Here is an 11,804-nt window from a genome sequence, read left to right as displayed (position 1 = left end):
TGCCTTCTAACATCTTAGCTCAGCTTTACTTGCTTTTGGAATTAATACAAATTGATTCACACAGTTATGTATGCCTTTATGTCTAGCTTCTTTTATTCAATGTATTGTCTGTAATACTCATCCGTGTTATTGTATGTGGTGGTATTTCAGTGTATAGTTCTTGTGCAGTGATCTATTGTGTGATTATGCCATAATTTATGACATGTTGTGATCTTGATGGAAGTTTGTATTAACAGTTTTTGGCTCTTATGAGTAAACTTCATACAAACATTCATGTAAATGTGTCTTTAATGGACATCAGGTAAGATGAAAACTGGTGTCAGCCTCCAATTGGGCCTCTCTGGAGGCTCCCCTGCTAATTATCTCCTTTGTGTTGTAGGTAGCCATGGCTAATGAACAGATTTCCTGCTGTTGCTGGCCTCAGATTTTCCTAAAATTTAGTGTTAAACTTGAGAGAGAGAAGGAAACTTCCCTGACCTTTATTCTTCCCCTTTCCAACATGTTTATAATACAGAATTCTATTTATTCAATCCCATTCTGCTTGAAATACCTAAAATGATTTCTGTTTGATAACAGAAATATTTCCAACATATAGATTGTCAAAGATAAAAATCTAGGATTGCTTATTTCATCTAGAGATTCTAGATAAAGTACAGAGTTCTGAGTCACAGTGGAATTTCAGATAAACAAAAAATAATATTTTAGTATCACTATGGCTCATGCAGTATTTGTGCTTTTATTTGCTAAACTAATTAACCCTATTCAGCTGTATTTAGGATAAAGGCAGTGATGATTCATCACCGGCAGATACTACAAGCTCATGGGATACAGAGGAAATGCAGTCACTAATTACAGCTGTGGTTGCCAGGAACGAAGCAATGAAGGCAAATCTTTGGTACACCAGGTTGGTATTTTATTGATATGCCAAGTCTCAATTTTTTTATGTGATTTGTATAATTTAAAATGATTAAGAATTTCCTTCAAAGTATAAGATAGAACAGACAATTTACATTAGCTCTTTTTATGTTTTAATAGATAGTAAATCTAACATAAAATAACTTCCCCAATGATTAATTTTATTCATATACTTAACTAAAAAGTGCTGGGATAGATCTGACTTTAGGCCCATATCTATTCAACATGCTGCTTATCCCTGGTCATTCCTTGTCTCTATTTGTTTTTGTATTATTTTAATAATAAAATGATTTTATTGATGTATAATTGACATACCATAAAATGCACACATTGAGTCCCGGTGTCCACACTGACCTCCACTTCCTTTCACACTGTTGCTGCCTGTAGGTATGGGTGTGGCCACTGTGCCTGGAGGGAGGTGGCAGAGGCCTGGTAAACTCTTCTGAGGAACATTCTAGAGCTGGAGGCACCTTGGAGGTGAGAGCCAGGGGAAGGAGAGGCAAAATAGGTTTATGGATGTCAGAATTTTGGATGAGGGATTATGAACCTGTACTTCCTTTATAGGGTTGTTACGAAGCTTTAAACAAGATTAAGAGGAAAACACATCACACAATGCTAAGTAAGATGAAGAGGAAAGCACATCACACAATGCTGAGTGATAGAAGAAAGTCAAGGCACCATTATGACTAAGCTGAAAAATCAGGAACAAGACAAAATGGTGTTGTGATGACTTGGATGCTTCCAAGCCCCTAAAAAGCTAAAATGAAAGAGAAGCTAGATGGAGACTCTGAAGAAGAGTTTAATAGATTTTCAGATGAATTCTCTAAATCTCATAAGTCAAGAAGAAAAGATCTAGCAAATTGATGAATATGAAGAAAATCAAATCAAGCATCATCCTTAGATAATTTTACTCATAAATCAAGTAACAATAAACTGGAAGAGTCCCTAATATGTGAACAGAAATAAGGAGCCTTCTCCAATTTTCCCATTTCTGAAGAAACTATAAAGCTTCTGAAAGGTGGAGGGGTAACATATCTCTTTCCTATTCAAGTTAAGACCATTGGTCCTGTATATGAAGTAAAAGATTTAATAGCTCAAGCATGGATAAGAATAGGAAAGACATTCTCTTTCACCTTGATTGAAAGACTCCAAAGAAACCAGAAAACAATTTTAAAAAATCACTCATGAAGGTGTTGGCTCCAACAGGGAACTGGCAAACCAAGTAGCCAAATATTTCCTTTGAAACAACTAGGAAACTCAGCGTGGCATGTTTTTATGGTGGAACACCATATCAAAGCCAAATTAATCATATTTGAAATGGTGTTGACATCTTGGTTGGGACCCTGATCATATCAAAGACCATGTGTAGAGTGGCTGATTGGATCTCTCTAAACTGTGCCATGTTGTACTTGATGAAGTGGATCAGATGTTAGATTTAGGTTTTGCTGAGCAAGTTGAAGGTATTATTCACAAATCCTACAAAACTGATTCTGAAGACAATCCTTAGACTTTACTTTTTTCTACAACTTTCCCACAGTGTATATACTAAGTTGCAAAAAAAATAAATGAAATCCAGATAAGAACAGATTGATCTTATTGGAAAAATTACTCAAAAAGCTGCAACTACTGTGGAACATTTGGCCATCCAGTGTCATTAGTCTCAGAGGCCAACAGTTATTGGAGATGTCTTTCAAGTCTACAATGAGTCTAAAGGGAGGCCTATTATTTTCTGTGAAACCAAGAAGAATGCAATTGAAATGGCCATGAATCCACACATGAAACAGAATTCCCAGTGTTTACATGCAAAAATTGCACAATCATGAAGAGAAATTACACTGAAAGTCTTCAGAGAAGGTAGTTTTAAAGTTTGGCAGTTAGTCAGCTCACTGATTAGTGGAGACAGCATGTTGAAAAGACACGGTGGAATGATATAGCACTACAAGGAACAAAGTTTGCAGGAAGGCCTGAATCCCTAGCTATATTTTCTGCAAAACTCAGGTGCTCATGTGAATATTTCCTCTGACCCCCAAATAACTAAGAGATCTGAATTAAGTTTCAGTGCCCCCTTAATTCTGCCTCACACTGAGAAACAATGGAAGGGGAGCAAACTAGTTCCAAAGCAATGAGTAAATCCCAATGTTTGCTATAAATCTTCCCTAGACTCGGGGAAAAATAACTGACCAACAAGTTAGTTCCAATATACTATTTTCTTCTCAGTGTCCATTATAAGCACTCCTCAGAGAAAAAAAAGGCCAGCATTTAAGTTTCAATACTAAGACACGAAGGTTTAAGTGCCAACAAAGAATACCTGCAAAAACTGGAAGAGGCGGCTATCTCTTCAAATGCATAGGCATCAATATAAAGAAGAAAAGTTTATAAAAACTCAGGGAAATATAACACTATTAAAAGAAATAAATAATGGTCCAGCAATTGACTCAGAATAATTGAAGATTTATGAAGTATCAGACATAGAATTATTTAGAAGTATCTTCTTACAGAAATTCAGAGAATCATAAAAAGTATAAATAGAAAATCAAATGAAATTGGGAAAATAATTCAGAAATAAAATGAGGAATTTCCTAAAGCAATAGAAACAATTAAATATAGAGATACTAAAAATAAAGCATACAATAACTGAAAAACTCATTAGAAAGCTTCAAAAGTAGACTTGATCAAACAGAGAAAAAATTAATGAGCTTCAAGATAGAACATACAAAATTACCCCAATGGGGAACAAAAAGAATAAAAAGGGTGAAGATTAAGAGGCCTACAAGGATTATGGGACACCATCTAAAGGAGATAAAAGGAAAAAAAAGGCCTGGAAAGCATATTTAAGCAAATAATGGTCAAACATTTTCTAAGTCTGGTGAAAGATGACATCAACTATGGAAAGGAAGCTCAGAGGTCACCAAACAAATTCAAACTAAAGAGAATCTCCCTATGGCACATCATGTTCAAATTAGCAAAAATCAAAGACTTTAAAGAAAGAGTGCTTAAATCATCAAGAGAAAAAAATTATATTCAATGAAGTTCCTTTATGGCTTTCAGTGGATTTTTTAGTTGAAACTCTGTAGCTCAGGAGTGAGTGGATGCTATATTCAAAATGCTTAAGGAGAAAGAAGGAAAACCTGCTAACCAAGAATACTGTCTTTCAAGCTCGAGGAGAGATAAAGACTTTCCCAAGCAAACAAAAGTGGAGGAAATAAATCAATCTGTAGACCTGTATTACAAAAAAAAAAATGCTAAAGGGAGTTCTATGGAATGAATGAATGAAATGTGTAATAAGAAAGTACCTGAAGGTATTAAATTCACTGGTAAAAATAAGAAAACAAATAAATTCAGGACAGCATATTTCTTCTTTTGAATAATGTCTACTGAAATTCTTTGCTCATTTTTAAATTGAGTTGTTTCCTTACCATTGAGTTGATTGAGTTCTTTATGTATATTGCATATTATCCCTTTATCATATATATATATATATATATGTCAAAAGGTAAATATCACAATAAATTTAGTTTAAAAATTGAATTGGCATTTTTGTCTGAAATTCTAGACTTAGGTAACACATTATTCTACAAGCTAGAGTTAATGTTCCAGTTAGCTGAGCAGGGGAGATTGGCTGTATAGGCAGAAAGGGCTGAAGTAAGCAGAAACAGAGAACAAAAGTTGATTGGTCATTTCAAAGTTACTTTCTTTATAGAGTTAAAACAGAGAGGACTTATTTATTATAGAATCTTCTATTTTTAAAGAATAGTAACTTAAAATTTTTATTTGATTATGTGGCATTTAGCACAAGTGGATCTGTTTAGATTTGGTCTGGAATCAGAAAAGACAAATAGCCAAAGAAATCTTGAGCATAAAAAACAAAACTGAAGACATCACACTTCCTGACTGTGAAAATGTATATTTCAAAGCTATATTAAAATAAAAACAACATGGTACTTGTAAAAACAAACATAGACCAATGGAACAGAATAGAGAGCCCTGAAATAAATCCACACATTTATGGTCAATTTATTTTCAACAAAGTACTAAAACACACAATGGGGAAAAATGTCTTTTCAGTAAATGGTGTTGGGACAAGTGGATATTCATATGCAAAAGAGTTAAATTGAACCCTTGTCTCAAATTATATACAAAATCAACTTAAAATGGATTAAAGACATAATGTAAGCCCTGAAACCACTAATAGAAAACACAAGCAAAAAGCTCAATGATATTGGTTGGGACAATAACTTTTTGATATTACTCCAAAAGCACAGGCAATGAAAGCAAAAATAGGCAAATGAGATTACATAAAACTAAAAAGCTTCTGCGTAACCAATGAAACAATCAACAGAGTGAAGAGACAATCTGTGGAATGAGAGAAAATAGTTACCAACCACAAGGGAAGCAAAGTTTATGGGAGGCCCTTGTTTAGGACTAGCTTCACATATCATGCCTTAAAACAGGGGTCCTCAAACCTTTTAAACAGGGGGCCAGGTCACTGTCCCTCAGACTGTTGGAGGGCTGGATTGTGGGCGCTGGGAAGAGTCAGCTGCTAAGCAGGACAGGCAGCGGTGGCAAAAACACCCCATGGGCGGAATAAATGTCCTAGGCAGGCCCCATGTGGCCCGCCGGCCATAGTTTGAGAACGCCTGCCTTAGACTATCAAATCTGAATGGAGTCATTTATGCTGAGTGTCATACGGTAAAGCTGAACTTTGAAATGGGCCCCTTTTCCTATAAAGCAAGAGATTTCACTCAACCTGAATCAAGGTAATAAAGAAGTCCCCTCTGAGCACTCTAAAGAAATTAACTCCACCTTGTTTAATGCTGGATATTTTTGTATTGTTGGAAATATTCTTGAGATTTATTTTAAAATGTGCTTAATTGGAAACATTTTGATTTTTCTGTCTTGTTTTTTATATGACACAACTCTGTTTAGTCTAGAGCTACTTATTTTACTCTAATGAGGGAATTCCTTTCTAATAACTCTACCCACTACCTGTAAATTATTAGGTTTTTCCAAAATGATCTATGGGAACATTCACAGATTCTGGCCCTGTCTGAGCCATTTTCTTTATTATTTTCAGACGATTCTTTCCCTAGACTTAGGTAGTTTCCTAGTGTGTATGCATCGATTAGTAACTTTGTGGAATACTTGAGAGAACTCTGTTCAGAACTTTGGGCTGCATTTTTTTTTCTTTGCGGCTCTCCCGTCCCTTATTCTCTCTCTGGGAACTCTAGCTGCCTTGGCCTGCAGGGACTCTGAGTTCCATCTCCTCCATTGTGGAGCCTCCAAAGATACTCAAGGCAGTGGTTTGAGGACTTACCTCATTTGTTCTCTATTTCAAAGGAATCCATGTCTTTTATTTCTGTTTCTATATAATGCTGCCTGATGCCTATTTTTTAATGATTTTAAGTCACACCGTAAATCTAGTCTGTATGTTTCACCTTAGCCAGAAGCAGAATTCCAGATCAAATTTATGACTCTTTAACAAATATAACACTTAAATATTGAAGGAGTTTTGGGTCCTCCAATGTGAGTTCTAAATATTTAGTCTTTACTAAGTGAATTGATTGAATAATTATTGATATTTTAAAACACCTAGGTGACAAGTTGGTGTCACAAACAATTCTACTCTTTGAAGTTATATATTAGTTTCTGAGTAGTAGCTACTCAGCTCAATTGACATTGTGATTAAGTAAATTAAATAAGGAAAGTTTGTAAAAAAAATCTTGAAAAATATAACTACATAATCAGCCATCTAAGAGAAAGCAATATACAGAAGTGCTAATGTTTTCACCAATTATCATTCTGTTTCATTGTTTTCATAAATTTAGGCAGAAAGAATCCTAAAATGTATGAGCTCTTCTAGAACTTTGAGGAGTTTTAGGTACCTTTAAAATGTAAGTAAAGCAAATCACCAGAGTCCAATCAGGATGAGAGATCAATAATAAAATTGTATATGTTTCACTGCTGTAGTCCTCAGGATGAAAGGATTATTCATTTTAACTTGATGAGCTGTCATATCATTTTCCTCAAAGAACTAACATTTGGGGATAATAATAGAGAACAAATGAAAAGATTAAGCATATCTGAAGTGAGTAAATTGATGGGCGCACAGAGAAGTCACTCAAACTTTAGATAATTATACCTGTCTGCAATTAGGGGTGGTTTGTGGGAAGGAGTAGCCAGGTATAAATTAAATACATCCAATGGGAGTGACTCCCAGCTAGCATTTACTGGTGGGTATTCTATTGTTCTGAGGGTTAGGAAGATATAACGTTATTTATATCACAAAATTTTCATTTAAAGAACTCTTACTCTAATACTTCTGAAAGTTTTACAATGAATTTCATACCACTTTGAACAGCTGGAGTTAGAACATGGAAAGGATTCTAATATAAGCTGCATAATTCTTATTCGCTACAAACCTGTAATTGAAATTTACAAAAGAGGGCGGTGCCTGTGGCTCAAAAGGGTAGGACGCCAGCTCCATATGCCAGAGGTAGCGGGTTCAAACCCAGCCCTGGCCCCCTCCCCCAGAAAAGAAATTTACAAAAGAGTAACCAGTAACAAAGGAGTTTATCAACATTGCAGATAGGCAATTGATATACAAACATCCATTGTACTTGTGTGTACTAGCAATGAAAAATCAAAATTAAATTTGGAAAACATTATAATAAAAAGTATGAAATACTTAGTGATAATTCTCATAGAAGTTGTGCAGGCCTATACCTTGGAAACGCCAATGTACTGCTGAGAGAAATCAAAGAAGACCTAAATTGATGTAGATATATATGTGTTGTTGGGTCAAAAAACTCAGCATTGTTAAGATGTCAGTTCTCCACACACTGGTGTATAAATTCAGTGAAATCCCGATCAAAATCTCAGCTGCTCTTTTTTTTTCTTTAATTTCAAAATATCAAAGGGTACAAAAGTTTTATTACATGAATACCTTGAAGGTTTAAGTCAGAGCTTGTAGTCTGCCCATCATTAGAATGGGGTTCACTGTACCTGACAGGTGTTTTCCTCATACCCCTGCTCCCCTCACCCTTTCTTAGTTTCCAATGCCTTTTACACCTCTTTATGCACATGTGCCCATAGTTTAACTCCCAAGTGCTTGAAAGAATGTGAAGAAATGAATGCATTCATCCATTGCTGGTGAGAATGTATTAATTAAATAGTACAACAATTATATAAAATAGTTGAGTCATTTCTTAAAAAGTTAAACATACATCTACTGTATTATCTAGTTATATATCCATTCCTATATATGCAACAGAAATGAAAAGATATGTCAGTTAAGCTTTTATATCTATATTTATTTATGTATCCTGATAGAGAATATAAAGTTACTGAATCAGAGAAAAGATCAATTATTTGCTCACAGACCATATTAGCACCATTTCTCCATAACTCAGTACTCCATGGGCTGATTATAAGGAGGGCCTAGTGTCCATGTATAGGAAAAGAGGTTTGCACCACAGAAAAGAAACTCCAAAATTCAGAATCTCAGAGTTTATATAGAGCACTAGACCAATATCTCTCTTCTGGATTGAAAGAGAGAAAGACATAGAAATGGAGAGAGAGAGAAAGAGAGACAGAGGCAGAGAGAAATTTATTCCAGAGTATACGTGTATGGAATGTTAGCAAATCCTCTCTGAGGAGAAGGGAAAAGGCTTCTGGTTCCATTACCCTTTCAAATAGAAGTAAATGATGACCGTAGTGGGAGATAAGACTTTATACCTCCCTGGAGGTCTCTATCTTTAGAGTTGCTACTTATTTATCTCTTAACCCAAGTGCCCCATATTCTTTGCTCAGAAAGCCTTGATACTTTCCAAAAAATTGTAAGTATTTATAGAGCATTTAGAGCACTGCTTTTTGACAATGTCCATACAAAGCTTGTATACAAATGTTCACAGCAACTTGGTTTTCAGTAATCCCAAACTGGACAAAACAAAAATGTTTATCAATAGGGCAATGAACAAACAGTTGTGATCTATCTACACAACTGAATACCATGAAGCAAGAAAAAGAAATGAGCTATTGAAATATACAACTACATAAATGAATCTCAAAAAATTGTGCTAAAGGAAAAATGCCAGACCAAAAAAAAAAAAATCATACTTGATGATGTCATTTATATAAAGTTTTAGAAAAGGCCAGTTAATTTATAGTCATGAAAAGGACATCAGTGGTTGCATGGAAACAGTGGATAGGGAGAATGACCAGTGTAGGTGACAGAGGATTATACAAGGGTACAAGGAAACTTATGCATAATGGATTTATTATCTTGATTATGGTGATGGTTTCATGAGTTTATTCATATGTTAATCATATGTTAAAACCTGTCAAATCCTTCTCCATTCCCACTGGCCCACTTGAGTAGCCTAAAAAATAAATAAACAAAAATATCAAATTGTGAATTTTAAATATGTGAAATTTATCTTACCTTAGTTATAATACACGATAAACCTGTTTAAAATCATAAGAATAATTCCTCCTAGATTAAAAAAAAATCATTTCTTTCAATTTCTAGCTTAGAGATACATGCGGAGAGAAAAGCGTTAGAATAGCTTTTCCTCCTGTCAGGGAGATTAAAGGCCAGGCTACTCAAGTTCCTCAGACTTTCACTTAATCTGCAGTCTGTAACTAGACAAAAGTGTTCTCAACCTGGGAACCAGTGGAGCTAGGGGTACAAAAATGTCATGAGATTGACTGAGATGTAACTTCTGTTTAGTCTCTATTAACCTTGTACAGTAAAAAGTAGAAAGCTGAAAATTCAAGGTCACTTACAAGTTCAGGATTTATTGTTGACTTTGTGTAAGTCATTTAACTCTTTTTATTGTAAAAGGCCTTTTAAAATGTTTTGTTTTACTTTTTAAATCAATGTGCATTTATATGGTGTTTGAGCAAACTTGCAGCCCATTTTACCTGCAGTATCTTAAAATTTATTCCTCAAAACAATGTCATGAGGCATCATTTTCCCCATTTATTCATAAAGTGTTAACTTCTAGCTTTATACCAGAAACCTCTCCCTTGCCTATCTCTTGAAGCTGTGAATGCATGATGGCCGCCTCATTGCCTTTCCACTGTCAGGATGACCATGGTCTGATCTGTCCTCTCCTGCTGCCTCTTCCCATTGGCCAAACCCAGCTACAAGCTAGAGGGCAAGAGAGCCCTAGTAATGCAGTCCCCAGAGATCAGGTCCCAAAGCAAATAAAGATGGGGGATAAACAGTATGTGAGGGACAGAGAATGATAACTACATATTCTCTGCTCATATGATACTTGCAATTCTAGATACTTCTGCAAATTCCCTCGTAGATGCTGATTTGCCTTATAACATTGTCTCTTAAATGGTTGCCAGCTTTAAGCTCTAGTTTGGAAAGATGTTCCCCAAGTGTTACATGTATAACTGCAGGTTTAAATTATGCTTCACCATTTTGAACTGTGTTCTTGAGCGTGGTAGCCTCTTATTTTTATTTTCTTCCAGGTGTAAAATGGGACTATTGACATGCCTGACAGGTAACAGGGAATCTGATCAATGTTGACTTCCTTTCCCCTTTCTGTCAGATTCTCAGCTCTAACACATGGTAAACATATTTTTCTTTCTTTTTTCTACTTAACTTGTGTCCTACATGTGGTGGGGTTTTCAAGGGTTTTTGCCAAACTGTACTGTCATGTCACTTTTTTATCAGGTAAGTTCACTGGAAGAGAAGTGAAATAGAATGAGTGAATCTTGTGCCATTATGCTGATCATGCATCTGGACCTTGTGGGGGATTTTGATTTTGCAACTTATGTTGAATGAAGATACAGGTGACAATAATAAAAACATGCTTAAAACGGCAGTTTGTGTAGTGAGTGAGAAATGTGTTAAAAAGAAGTCTAGATATTCTCAACTCTTTAAGTGCTGTTTGCTCTGGAATTTTCTGCCACCGTGATGCAATCTGCCAGTCCTGCTCCCAAAAGGCAAGCTTGCAATTTTTCTTTATGAGATGCAATCTGTTCTTGTTTGTGGATTTAGTATTTGTGAATTCAGCTTGCTAAAATTTCTTTGTAACCCCAAAATTAATACTCCAGTGCTTTTGTGGTCATTTACAAACATGTTCAGAGCAGTCCAAAATTTGAATCACCTGCCTAGCATACACATCAGCTAAGGTTGAGCAAAGTAACACTCTATTTTCTTGTCTTAACTCTCAGATAGGAAGCAAGTGCCTTTTTTGAGGTGTATGGACTGCCATTTTCTTTTTACTTTTGCATTTCTTATTCATGATTTCACTTTTTAAAATGGCCCCCAAATGTAATGCTGAAGTGCCGTCTGGTGTCCCAAACTTCAAGCAAGCTGTAGTGTGACTTATGGAAAAAAATACAGATAAGCTTCCTTAAGAAATTAGCTGTAATACATTGCCATAAGTTAAACATTAAATTGACAGTACTGTACATCCAGAAAAAGGATGAAGAAATTATCTGATCTATATGTGAGGCCACTCTAGAAAGGGCTAAAGTAACCTCTATGCTGTGTGATGAAGCTACAGAAAAGTGATTGCTTTTGTGGATTCATAAGATGACAAATGATTTTTAGGACATAGTGGATAGTGTTGTTGTGAGGCTTAAAGCCAAAGAAAATGATGATCACATTACCCAGCATCAAGCAAAGGCTAAACCATTCTTGGCTAGTGCTGGCTGACTCCCACACACATTTCAAAGGCTATACAGTGTGAAAATGTTCAAATTTGAGGTAAGGTAGGTTATGTAGATCAGGAAGCCACAAAAGAAATTTTTAAATACCTGTGAAATATTATACAGGAAAAGGGTTATGTGGGAGAACAGGTTTTACATGCTGATGAGAAAGGCTTATTAAATAAGGATAATGGCCAATAAATCCATGTAGTGTTTTG

The 11,804-nt window shown here is 35.4% G+C and overlaps 1 pseudogene; it reads left to right on the top strand.

Annotated features, from left to right (window-relative positions):
• The first annotated feature begins 820 nt into the window (after nt 1-820).
• LOC100957255 lies at nt 821-2,573 on the top strand (annotated as a pseudogene).
• Nucleotides 2,574-11,804: the final 9,231 nt, after the last annotated feature.

The sequence above is a fragment of the Otolemur garnettii genome, unplaced genomic scaffold (genome assembly GCF_000181295.1).
Source record: "Otolemur garnettii isolate 467f Iridium unplaced genomic scaffold, OtoGar3 scaffold00132, whole genome shotgun sequence".
In the NCBI taxonomy this organism is placed as follows: Eukaryota; Metazoa; Chordata; class Mammalia; order Primates; family Galagidae; genus Otolemur; species Otolemur garnettii.
Note: the sequence above shows the minus strand (reverse complement) of the source record. Positions and strands in the feature narration are given on the sequence as shown.